Raw genomic sequence first — 13,776 nt, forward strand, 5'->3', positions numbered from 1 at the left:
ATCGGTGACACAACTAGCTTTGTTTGAGGGAAAAGGCTCTTTTTTAACTGCATTACCACACACCCTCAGACATGGTATTCAGCAGGTTCTGACCATTTCTGCAGAACTGGCAGCATTTTGAATGCTTTGGAGAACTGGCAAATATTACTTCTGACTGGCCCCACCCCCATCTATTCTCTGCCTCCCAAGTTGGCTGATCGGCTGGGTCTTCTTTTGTTGCCCTGCACAGGAGAACATAGCTGGAAATCAGGTTAGTGGGGTGGGGAGGGAATGGAATTTTGCAGTATCCTTCCCCCAAGAGTGGGGAGGGAATGGAGATTTTACAGTATCCTTCCCCTGCCTTGCCCACCAAGCCACACCCGACTGTAAAAGAGCTGCTGCAGGTTCTTCAGCACGCAGTCCTAGAATGAAGTAAAGACAACTGGTTACTATGCTGGTGTCCTGAGTCTCATTCCCACGATCTAACACTTATAACTCAGATTCAGAGTTCTGACAGTCACCCTCCCCTGTGATCATATATTCACACTTCAGGTGCTAGCAATGGGTCCGTATTTATGGCTGTTTGCAGTGTTCCATGGTCATGTGACGATTGTTTATGATTGCTTTTCAAAAAAAACTGGCATTTACTTCTGAGTTTTAGCAAAATTGGTCAATAGTGCATCATGGGTTCACTTAATAATAAAAAAGGTGATAAATCATATCAATCTCATGGCTGATCACTTTATGACCATGATGACTTATGACTGTAATTGGCAGGCTCCGTTATGGTCACAATTTGAGGACTACCAGTAGGCCTATTAAACTCTAATGCAGTAATAATTCTCATGCTTTTTTTGGCATGCTGAAGGGCTTTCTTTATTGTATAGAAAGAGTAAGGTTAATGTATTCCTTTACTTTGATTCTTTATTTTTAAAACAGACGTCCCAGTTTCTGATGGTTTCAAGTATGCTTGGAGGAAAAGGAAGTCTGTTAGAAATAAGACAAAAAAAAATAGATATTGCCAAAACTTAAAGCAGTTTTCCACAACCCAATGCATTTAAGATTAGCTGAATTTATTCTTCCAACTTTTTTATTCTTGGCAGGCCAGATTTCTGAAACTGGCATGCTCAATATATTGTGAGATGGGAAGGCTGCCTTAAATATGAATTGATTTGTCATAATATGCATGTTTATGTCACAACATATCTATTAGTCTATAAAGAGTCACAATACTTTTTATTGAGTTTTAATTCACGTGCTGGTGGATAACACCTAGAGATCCCTTTCTAAGTACCTCTGCATTTTATGCTGTTTAATAATTGAATGCAGAAATTCAGAAAATCTCAATAGCAAAGAACTTGGACTTCGTGGTTCATAATTTTGATTTATAGTTGCATTCTGGTTTATGGAATTGAGACATTCATGCTGTCATTTCTGAACAAGCTTCTTACACATATGTGAGGCCAGGTAGAGTTAACTCCATCCTCTGACATTGGAATTTATTGTGCTGACAATCTATTTTTTAACTTCTATTTTCCACAGCTATTAAGAAGTTGCCTGCAGTGACATCATGATCCAAATTCTATCTTTACACAGAAGAGTCCCAAAGTTTGGTACAAGTATATAAGTCTTTATATAAGTATATAAGTCTTTAAGGTTTATATCTAGACATCTTCACATATGTTTAGATACTTCCCTTCTGCTCCTGCTTTGCCTATAGATGTCCAAGTCCTTCTGCTTCTGATCCACATTCCATCACTCAATCTTATCCTGTTGCACTTCAGGTGATATGGTGATATTAGAATTCAACACAAAACAAATGGAGATAACTTTAAGCTATATGCTATTCATTAAAAAGTCCCAAATCACAGTTCTTCTGGAATCTTGCAGGAGCTAGAATTAATATTACTAAATCTAGATTTCAAATATCGAGAGACCCGCTAAGTGGCCTCAAAGTGAATGTTTTCTGAATTACTTTCTGCATCTTATAGTCCTTTTAGGAGCCAAGATATGGCAACTTTAGTAGAATGGGGAACTCTGCTGATTCAAATTAATGTTTATTCTAGTCCAGCTCTTTGGGTTATACAGTGACAAACCAGATGCATTCAGTAAGTTCAGAAACTTGGTCAGGAGGGCCTATTTATGTTGTTTATGAAGCCTCCAGCAGGTAGCATGTTAAAGGCTGGGCATTTTTTTAAAAAAAACTGTTGGTAGCATAAGCAAAGCACTCTTTCCAAACTATTTTGTAAAACAACATATTACTTATATTTGCATGTGTAATATAAATGCACTGCATATTTGCCATGCTATGAGTTTGAGAGTTGTGAAAATTTTATATACAGTGGCAAAGTAAATATTTCTTAGCAACTGCTTTAATGATTCTTTCAAATTAATTGCAGCATGGAAAATGGGCCCTGAAAAATAATTATCCATAGCAGAACAGCAACATAATTCTCACACACATTTTGATTTATTATAGTTTATGTAAGAATATATACGTGTTTGTGTTTGTCTGTCTGACTATCTATCTATCTATCTATCTATCTATCTATCTATCTATCTATCTATCTATCTATCTACCTATCTATCTATCGCACACACAATCTACTTAATGATCATCTATTCATGGCAAAATAACTGCTGTGATAAGGAAATGGAGATGAAGTCTAAAGCAAGCAGTCATAAATTAATTTATAATGAAACATGACACTCATAATTCAGTAAGGAATGTATTTAAAATTTGTCCTGCTAGTTATGTTGGTTTTTCCTGTTGTTCCAAGGAATATGTCATATAGTATAGTGCCAGAACATTAAACTTCTTGTGAGTACATTTGTAACTATGAAAGGGCTGTTTATGAACAATCTCAAATGTTCTCAGCAACAAATAATATGGATCAGTCAGAAACATTTTGTATAACTACTGACACAGTCCTTATTCACTACTATCCTTATTCATCCAAAGCCTGCCACATGTGTGCTCAACATAGTTGCTGATCACAGTCACTCATTCCCTTATGATGCCATGGTTGGATTACTGCAATGTGTTGTACGTGGGGTTGCTCTTGAAGACATTTAGAAGTTTCAGCAGATTAAACTTCAGTTAATCATGTTGTTTATTCCATGCATGTGATGCCATTGCTCCATGAGCTTCATTGATTTCATTCTGGATGCAATTTGAGCTTTCAGTAGTTAACCTTAAAGCTCTATATGGTTTGGGGCTAATGGAACTATCATCTTGATTGTCTTTACTAGTCATATATCCAATCTAACAGGAGGGACATGCTACAGGTATCATTGGAATGTCAGCTGGTGGAACCCCCATAGGTCAGGCTTTTCTGCCATAGTACCCATCATCCCTCTAGAGTTAGGTTGGCCTCAACCTTGCTGGCTATAAGGTCTTCCCTTGATAGTCTTCTCAAGAAAGAAGAATGCTTGAAATGAAAGTCATTTCAAAAGGAAACTTTTATTGGAAGACTGTGACAGCAAAAGATGTAGTCAGGAAGTAATACTGTGCCACCACAGCTCTGTAGCAAACTCTAACTGCTGCCTATGTTTCTGCAACCCAAATTGGGAAGCCCTTTGTTCTGTATTAACATTCTTGAAGACTCGCATTCCGATTGGTCCACCCGGACCGCAACGTGATTGGTTGACTGAACTCCTGTGATTGGAGCGCTAAGAATCCACCGCGATTGGCCGAGCCGATCGCGGGAGATTCAAAGCGCTGCCATTGGCCACCGAGCCGCCGGCCGGCTGTATAAAGCCAAGTGGCTCGCAAGCCTTTTCTGTTCCTTTCTTAAACTCTCAATAAAGAGCTGAATGTTCACTCCCGAGTCTCGCCTCTCAATGTGAACTGATCTACTGATCTAACACCCTTAATATACACAGCACACATACACACACACACACAGAGGAGGGGGAGAGGAGAAGAGAGGGAGGGAGGGAGGGAGAGAGAGAGAGAGAGAGAGAGAGAGAGAGAGAGAGATTTAATACAGCTACAAAACAAGATAAATATGAATGTTAGGTAAACCAAACCAAGATATAAAAATGAACAAACTTATAAATCAAATAGAACATTACAAATACAGAATATTTCCTCTTATATAAGACATCCTATAATTTATTTTTTTTAGAATGAATGGAGTTTTGACTTTATGAAATCATGTTATCTAGCCCTTCTTTGATGTCAGTAAAGAGCTGGTTGAATGCTTCAAGAAGGCTGATTGATATGGCTTTGCATAATTAACATGGTACTTATGTATAATAGTGGCTTTTAAACTGAGGAGCGTGCCAGAAAAATTGGTGAAAACTCTAATTCAGTATGCCAACCAGGGTTAAATAAACAGAGATTCAAGCCAGAGACATTCAAGAAGTAAACAAATTGGATTTTAAGAGCTAAGTCCTCAAAACCTTTTGACCAATTGAATAAATCTGTCAATTTTGGTTTCTCTCAATTACTTTTGTAAAATTTGAAATTCTTTATGTCATAATCATGAAGCAATTTGGAAATGTTGGTCTGTTGATATAAGAAACGAAGGAACTAAAATTCCTCTTCCCATATTGTGGATTGGATTGGAAACACTTTCTCTAAATACAACAAGATCACGTGAAGTATTAATATCTATATTGATATTTGTTATGCAACAGTATTATCACAGTATTGATATTTTCTGCACAGTATTGATGAATATTGTGATGATATTGATGAATATTTTCTGAATCTATTATTATTTGCTTGGATAGAACGCATTTACATCATACCTAACTGACTTAGCAAACTGAGCTGGACATTACCCTTTGCTAAGTCTCCTGTCTGACCATCATTCCTTTATAGAAAAGTAGAAATTGTGAGTCAGGAGATCCAGGATCAGTTTTGTCATTAGATATGTGAGGCAATGATCTCTAATAGCAGCTTCTGGGAAATAGCAGCTTCTTGAGGGAAGAGGTATGAGCCACTTCGTTTGCTCTGTTCACTGTCTACTCCAGGGGGAGCATTAGACACCATCACAACATCAGCACTGAAAGCATTTGAGTCCAAAAACTTATTGATAATTTGTAGTATGTCCCAAAGTCCTTAACATTTTTTTAGTTCAATTTTGAGCTAATAGGAAGAATGAATGGCTCCAATGAATGGATATTTATTTTTTTAGAAATATCCCTTTTTTCTGATTATTTTCTGCCCTTACCCTATGGCCCACCCTGTTAAATTTTAAAATCTGGTTTTCTTGGTATCTAGTATTTATTTGAACTTTAGGCCACCTAGCACAAATTGCTCTGAACAAAGCAGAATATCTTCCACAAATAGAAATTTATTTCTGCAATGTGCTTAGAGATTATACTTACACTTAGTGCAGCAAGAAGTAATAAAACACTGTCTACAATAAACAATTGAATCTTGAAAAGCATGAATATTATATCTCTGAAAACTAACAGATTATAAATTACTTTTAATCATAACTCTAAGCTCTTAAATGTACAAAGTTATTTATTGACATACTTTGTGTATATGCAAAAAGGTACAAGCCAACTGATATGAGATTCCTTGGAAATGTGCAATGCTGGAAGATTAACAAATTAAGCAGCTATCTTACTAGTTTTAAGACTCAGTAGGATTGAGCTTTCCCCCAGTTTCTTCAGAATAAGATACTTGTGCAAATACTGATGAGGGGAGAGAGAAAAAGGAAATAGTATAATGGGTTGGTTCAGTTTTGCTAAGAAAGCAGCAATTACAAGAAAAGCAATATGGTCCACAATAACAAAATTTTCAAACATTATTTTTCCACTAGCTGTACATTTTCTTATCCACTGCTTAACAGAAATATTTCAAAACTATTACACAATACAGAAACAGGGATTTCCCTACCCTTCAAGTAGCCGAAGCACAACTTCATCCATGGCATGACTGGACTATTAGCGAATTTAAAATGTAGGATTCTTGCTGCAAGTTATAAAGAACAAATTAAGAACAGATTTCAACATAGAATCTGTGGGATAGCTATCTATCTGATGTGCAACTGGCAGTCAAGGACTGTATTAGAAAAAGGGCTTTTGTTAAAAAAAAAGTACTTCCTTTTTCACAAAATATTAATGTAGATAATGCATACATTCACATATAGTACGCACATAATTTGAAAGGCAATTTTTTGCTATGTAAATAGTGTAATAAAACCATGCTAGCTGTCTGGCTGGGGTAGGGAGAGAGATAAGGTGGAAGATAAGGTGGAAATTCAGTTTCAGGTTTGGAGGAAGCACCATTATTAAACAGATATTTATTTTCCATCTTGAATAGCAAAACATCCAAAACATCCAGCAATTTTCCACATCATGCATTACCTAATACCCCATTATTTAATGTCTCTTCCAAGCTTAATTTGGAATTATGTTGAAGATGGAGTGTTTTGCTTCCTCACTTCTACAAGTACAGTAACAATGATGCTTTCTCCAGAGTAACTGCTTCTTCCAATAGACAAACTTGCATTTTTCAGCTTTTGCAAATACTGGAAGACACTGTAAGACTTTATCACCTCAATATAATGCTTTAGAGGGCATTTACGATGTGAAGCACTTCAAGATGAAGCAGGCACAGCTAAGAAAATTTCAGAAGGATTAGGCCTAGGATATTATAAAGTTGTTGCTCTTGGACCTATTAGTCCCAGACCAGCATGTTTGGGAAGTTGAAGTCTAACATCTGGTAGTTTGTGAAAAATTGTGCACTTTAAACAGGTAAGTTAAATTTCAAGATGCTATGACAACTTTTAATGAGTGTTATGATGAATAAACAATCAGAAAATTTAATTATCTATTTGTACCTTGATTTCATTAATTTGATGATTACCTTAACCTTAATCAATTGCTTGTTTGAAGCAGAACGTTCATGCAAAGATCCTATATTATTATTATCGTTGGTGGCACAGTCAGACAGATGTTTAGATTGGATTTGGCATTTTTATCCACCTATTGTGTCCTAAGGATAGGCAGATGCTATTGTTTGATGGTGTTAAAAGTATCATCATAGGACCTAAGCTGTTCCATGTAAAACTGCCTCTTGCAGTTGACTGATAGATTGACTGATATTATCAATGCAGATGTTGCTCAAGTGATGCTCCAGCTGTTTTGGAATTGCACCCAAGGCACATCTTACTATTGGTCCTACCTTTGCTTTCTTTTGATGTGGTTGTGCTACTTCTATCTTCAGTCTTTGCATTTTGTATTTTTCTTCAGTTCTTCTATTTTAAGTCATATCCAATTTGTTGTGACCCCATAGAATATAGCACACCAGGCTCCCCTTTCCTCCATTGTCTCTCAGAGTTTGCCCAATCCAGATTTTGGTCTTTCTTATTAAAAATTGTTAAATCTGAGATGTTGTGTGGCAGAAGCTTGTTCGTTTGAATTCTAAAATCTCAGAGCACTTTAGTATGGAGCATGGTGGCTCATATAATTAGGATGCTGGATTGGATGTTAGCAAACCCTCATTCAAGACTTGAGTTCTACTGCATAATGAGGTGAGCTTCTATCATTCACTCCAGCTCTTTGACAGGGACACTAAAGGAGCCCCCATGGTTGTCCCCTGGTCGATGGTAATGTCACTGACTAATCCTTTCAACCCAGAAGTGCCCTACATCATGCCTCTGACTAGTGGTGGGATTAAAAAAATTTTTACTACTAGTTCTATGGCCGTGGCTTGGTGGACGTGGCTTGGTGAGCATGGCAGGGAAAGGATACTGTAAAATCTCCATTCCCTCCCCACCCCACTAACCTGCTTTCCAGCTTCATTCTGCTGCACAGGGCAGCAAAAGAAGACCCAGCTGATCAACTGGGATTCGGGAGGCAGAGAATAGATGGGGGTGGGGCCAGTCAGAGATGGTATTTGCCTGTTCTCTGAACTACTCAAAATTTCCACCTGTTCTCTAGAAATGGTCAGAACCTGCTGAAAACCACCTCTGCTTCTGACACAAAAGAGACAGGAGAGAACTTTAGCTTCTTCATTTTCTATTTCTTTGCCTATTTTGTGGTATCACCAGTTCTTGCTTTTAAGCAAATGGTATTTCTTACAGATACTCCAATGCATCCATAGATTGATTCCCTCTTCAGTAGGATGGGTCCTCAAATACTGGAAGATAGTCATGCCAAAGCAATCTGAGAGACCATAGTTGACCATGAATCAGGTGGAAGTAACATATCCTGACTTCAGGACAAGTACTTGACAAAATCTCCATGGTATTCATGGTGATATTCCACGGATGTAGAAATTGGACTTTGAAGAACTAAAATAGGAAGAATATGACAATTAGAAGTTTGCTGTTGGAGAAGACTCCCGAACATTTAGTACACACTCAGAAAAACAAACCAAACCAAATCAATCCAGAGTTTTCACTAGAGGCACAAAAGACCAAATTAAAATTATCCTACTTTGGACACATTATGTCAAAACCTAGGCCTTGGATAATGAGCCAGTGCTGGGAAAGATGGAAGAAAAGAAGAGGATGATTACAGCTAAGTGCATAGACTCAGTTACTGTAGTAATGTTGGAAGTGCTGAAATGTCAAGAGAATCATGGAGAAGATCTATCTATGTGGTCACAAAGCATTGATAACAAGTTGATGGCATGTCATCATCACCATCATCAATAATTCTGGGCTACACTGGCAGAAGAATTGTGTCAAGATAATTAGAATTTCTCTCTATTATGCAATTACTGGACTGTAAATATATTTGCTAGATTTATATACCACCTTTCTTCCAGGAGCTCAAGGCTACTAGATGATTTCCTAGATCTCTTCCAAGCCTTACTTTCTAGGATGAATCTTGAAAGCCACAAGCTTGCCTTGCCTTGTACCTAGTATTTGCTTTTCTTCTATTCATGACATTTAAATGAAATTAAGTCATGCTCTTTTCATTACAGATCCTCAGACAATTTATGTGATTTCTATTTCGAATGAGGTGAAGAAAAAGGATTATCAGCAGTAAAAGAAATATTTCATTATCCAAGAGCTAAATACAACATATTTTCAATGGATACAGTGATTCAACAAATCTCAGATTGCCATTCTAAAGCAGCAAGAACATTCGGAAATGTCATGATGTCTACCTGCAAAATGTTGCCCCTTAAGTTAGTTGAGGGTCAAGGTTTGAACAAGCTTTCTGACATTTTTCATTCGCACCTGGAAATTGGCCAGAAAGAGAAGTCCAAGGAATAAAGAAATATTTTACTATATACTCCTTTCTTACAGTTACACATTATTTATTCAGAACTCCACAGCTGACCTCCATCTTTCAAAGGTTAACAGGTGTCTCCAGATTGGCCCTGATGACCTCTATCCAACACATTATTTCTTTCTCTAATCATTTTGCGCTATGAGATAGAACATTGCGGTGTAAGGAGTACAAATTTGAAAAGATATAAATCAAAGGAAATACATCAGACTGGCTAGCTTTACTCCCTATTCTTTTTCTACAGAAAGCACAGCAAGTGACTAAGTTACAGCAAGTAATCCACAGAGAAAGCTTTTGGTATTTTTGGAAAAACAGGAAGTGACGAAACTGGGCTAGTTTTTGGCCTACAAAGCCTGTAGGAAGAAGCCTTCCTCAAGCCTTTGGGAGGTTGAAAAGGCCTCAAACCCACTGAAAATCAGCTGTGAGGTACAGTGCAAGTAAGGGGGTGGCATGGGTTGGTGGGGTGGATTGCACATGCGTGCATAGGGGGCATGGGGGGCACACATTGCCTTCTAGGGGCTGGCCCATGAGTACGAACTTGCAGGCGTGCACACAGTTTTTGGCACAGGAGCCCAAAAAGTTTAGCCACCACTGCCCTAGGCAGTTTTGCAGTTAGTATACGGCAGCTTTTGGTTTTCTTTTCTTTTCTTTTTTCTTTTCTCTTTTCATCTGTCATTAACGTTAAACTCTCATAACTGAATAGTTTTTGCCTATTAGATGCCATAGATTAGTGTGATATCCTTGCTAAGATATGGATACAAAAATTTGTGCTGGTAACCATCAGTTGATAAGCCTAACCTTGAATCAGAAGTGGGGGGTGGGTGGGGGGAGCATGTGACAGCTGACAGGATGTTATCAATTGTAAAAAAAATTCACTGATGGGCAAAAAAGCATGAAGAGCCTATGGTGCTTCATACAGCAACTTTGGAAAAGAGGCATATTGCTCAAGTCTCTATAGTGAAACAACCCTTTACTGTACTAGGTACAAGCCTAGTGACAAGTAGCTTTTCCCTGTTCACTTTTCAGAGGAAGATTTCTTATCTCACCCATTACCAGAGAGTACGTAGTTTGTTTTGGATGAAAGAAATCTTGTACACGCACCTAAAAACTGCATATGAATGGAGCTGCCCTGGGAGATTAGAACAAATCAGTTTTCAAAGTTAGATCTGGCCTAGGATTAGATGTCAATTGAGCCTTTTTAAACCTGGAGATTTAGGCTTCAATTATTCTGAAAACATCAACAAAATAATAATGCTCTTGGTATTGCTCCAAGCATAATTAACTTTAGAAGTCATGCAAAGTTTTATGCTTTTTAAAGATTTGGCTCAAACATATTGCCTCTTTATAGAATAATGAAATCCCAGTTTCCAAGTGAATCAGAAATTGTATGGCAATTCCTGTGTGCCGGTGTACCTATGAGTTTGTTTCTTATTATTACTTTGAGAAGTAGGCTCTGCTGAGCCTGATTATTCAGTGAAACAGTGAGCTCTGAGAATCGGTGATGTTCAAAGGTTTCCCCTTAGAGCAATCGCCTCAAGGAGGTGGGAGTTGGAGTTCCCTTGTCATGATGCTAGCAGCTGGATCAATGGCTAATTGTCATCCTGCTCTTCTCTCGGGAATGGCAACAGATTCTCTGGCTGCTTGGGGTACCAAGTCTTGGTTTTGAACCAGCTGCAAGAAGGAAGAAAAGAGCAAAGGCAAAGTTAGGAAACAGGGTACTATTTGTAAATTAGCGTGATAAGAAAGATATAGACATTCCTTGGTAAAAATGCATGCATGGAATTGAATGCAAACAATCTATTTTGATTCACAGCTGCCTTCCAGGATAGGGCCATGTTTTGGAAACATACAAAGATCTAGTTCTCTGGAGGAGTCTATAATGCTGGAAAGGTGGGAGGAAACCACTAGTAAGGTAATTTCAGGAAGACGGTGCACCATTGGAAAACCTGAAAGACATGCTGTGAAAAAGATTGTCATGGAGAAAAATCATCGATATGATTACTAAAACTCAGTGCTAACTTGATAGCACATAATCATTATCCTAAAATTATCCCTGCTGAGACTTAGAGGTTGACCCTTTGACCAAAACTTTTACCTGACACCCACAATGCTATCTTTTTGGTCAAGGCTTTTCTATTCTCCAAACATTTTTATTAGGTTAAACACCTGGATATTTCAGTCTTCTTTATCAAATATGTGCTTTTGGTTGTTGCACTTTATAATGCTAGGCTATTTATCTATTTTTGTTGTGATTTTACTGAAGTTGATCACATTATATTATATAACTTCTTGTGGTATGAAGTTATGAGGTATTTTAGGTATTTTTAAAATAATAGTTTTACAAAATAGAAGAACACTAAAATATACTGAAAAGAAAAACAAACCAGTGACAAAATCAAAACAATCAGACAAGAGAAAAGAAAAAAATAGTGTATATTTGTATATGTATATAAATTAGTGTATGATTTTAAAGAAAACTATTCAAATGTCAAAAATAATATTAGAGTAAATTAAATAGTAATGGGGGGGGCAATGTCTTAATATGAGAATATTTAGCTTTAATTGTAAGATTCTCTTGCAATAGTGCCATTTTTTTTATCCAGAGCAATATTTCTCAATCCAATGAAAGAGAAAATTTAAATTTATAATAGGTTGCTGTAGAAAACCAAGCTCTAATAACAGAAACTGAGTCAATTTCTTATACGCATTAAGAAAAATGGACAACAGACCAAGAGTAGGGTTAATTGTGTCAGACTCCTTTTGGTGATTTCCCCCAATTTTTAGACCCTTTCAATAAAAAATATTGATTAATTCGCCATTGCCATCAAAGGTGCTACTCAATTTACAAGTCTCTCCTCACACAATCTGTAACAAAGATGTTTCAAAACATAGTGTAACCTTACATTATAGTTTGTCAATTCCTGATAATTTTCCAAAACAGATTATTTAAATTCAATGGTATAAAGAGTTGTACTGAGATCCACTCAATTCTAACCCCATCCTTCCATTTTATTTATAAGATTGGCAGGAGAATTTTCACATGTAATATAAGCAGGTTACACAACTTCTAATATTAATACATGAAGAATATCTACAGTATATCCTTCTTCAAACTGTTAATAGTCTGAACCAATGAAACCCAGATATTTTATAAATAACTGATTGAGTTAATAAATATATCCTATATTATATTATATATTATATTATATTGACTGTTTCCTAGTATGATTGATTGCTTATTGTACCCTATGACTATCATTAAGTGTCATACCTTATGATCCTCGACTCCTGATGAATGTATCTTTTCTTTTATGTATACTGAGAGTATTTACACCAAGACAAATTCCTTGTGTGTCCAATCACACTTGGCCAATAAAATATTCTATTCTAAATATATCCTATGAATACATTTTGAAAAAGTGCAGAAGGCTGCTAATCCCCCAGATATCTCCCAGAGTCTGTTTCTATAATTCAAGTAACTGAAAATGGGTTCTGGCCAATTAAAGCCTTTATTACCATACACCTTCAATGTAGTTTGCAGAAATATAATGTGTACCTTATTTCATTATGAGGATTACAGCATAACTTTTGATTCAGTGCTATTCTGAAAATTAATCAATATTAGTTGTAATGCTTAATTTAAGATGCCTTATTTGATTGCTCGGTGCCCACTCATGTCAACAATCAGAAGATTTGTGGCTAAGGAGAACCTAAATGTTTAGAGATTTACATAAGCAAAAGGCTATTTGTCCTTAATCTGCAAGGAATTTGGAAGCAGTCTTTTTTTCCTTCCAGAAACCTTGTTCAGGTTCAAGAAGGTCAAACATCTTACTGGCAGAGCTCTTGATTAAAATAGATTCAGTTTATGCAATCCTCTAAGATTTTGGCATTCTTAAAATGCAGTCCATTCTGCACGGAAATGCACTTTAGCAACAGAGTTGACTTGTTTCATTTTTCTACTTGAACTGCTAATTTGCGATGGATTCTTGCATATGTTTGCGTGAGCTTTTAAATGCCTGTTCCTTATTGTGTACCAATTGGCCCCATCTTTGTTAAATCATTAAAAAGAACCTGCATAATTGTATAAGAAGATGAAATTCAGTCCAAAGCAATATTTATGATGTCAAACTTGAATTAAAGTTTAATAAGCTTTTTATAAGAGTTCTTCAGAGACTACCTAATCAACTTCAAGGACTGGATCAGAGATTTCAGAAATTGGTCCAGGGATCATTTGGGGGTCATTCATTCCAATCATGTTCCAATTCTTAAATGAAAGGATTGTCCCTGCAATGTTAAAAGAATCCCCTCTAGGTTGAGTTTGACTTTTTATTTGAAAAAGAAGAAAAAATAGAGCTTGATGGTAATTATAACATTTCCTTGGTATACCTAAGAAAAGGATTAGACTGTAGCTTGGGCCTATAAAGTTTTTTCACCTGTGGCTTTCTTTCTATACTGCATCCAGTTTTGATCGCTACAATATTAAAAGATGTTGAGACTCTAGAAAGACTGCAGAGAAGAACAACAAAGATGATTAGGGGACTGGAGGCTAAAACATGAAGAACTGATACATGAACTGGGCATGGCTGG

The 13,776-nt window shown here is 36.7% G+C and overlaps 1 long non-coding RNA gene across 1 annotated transcript in view; it reads right to left on the reverse strand.

Moving 5' to 3' along the window:
* Nucleotides 1-8,614: 8,614 nt before the first annotated feature.
* Nucleotides 8,615-13,776, reverse strand: part of LOC148127869 (uncharacterized) — a 31,241-nt gene continuing 26,079 nt past the window's right edge. Inside the window, exon 4 of the long non-coding RNA XR_015741167.1 lies at nucleotides 8,615-10,860. This is a non-coding gene — a long non-coding RNA (uncharacterized LOC148127869). The remainder of the gene's footprint in view (nucleotides 10,861-13,776) is intronic.

This window comes from Pseudonaja textilis, chromosome 1, assembly GCF_049901715.1.
Source record: "Pseudonaja textilis isolate UNSWEBS1 chromosome 1, rPseTex1.2, whole genome shotgun sequence".
Lineage (NCBI taxonomy): Eukaryota > Metazoa > Chordata > Lepidosauria > Squamata > Elapidae > Pseudonaja > Pseudonaja textilis.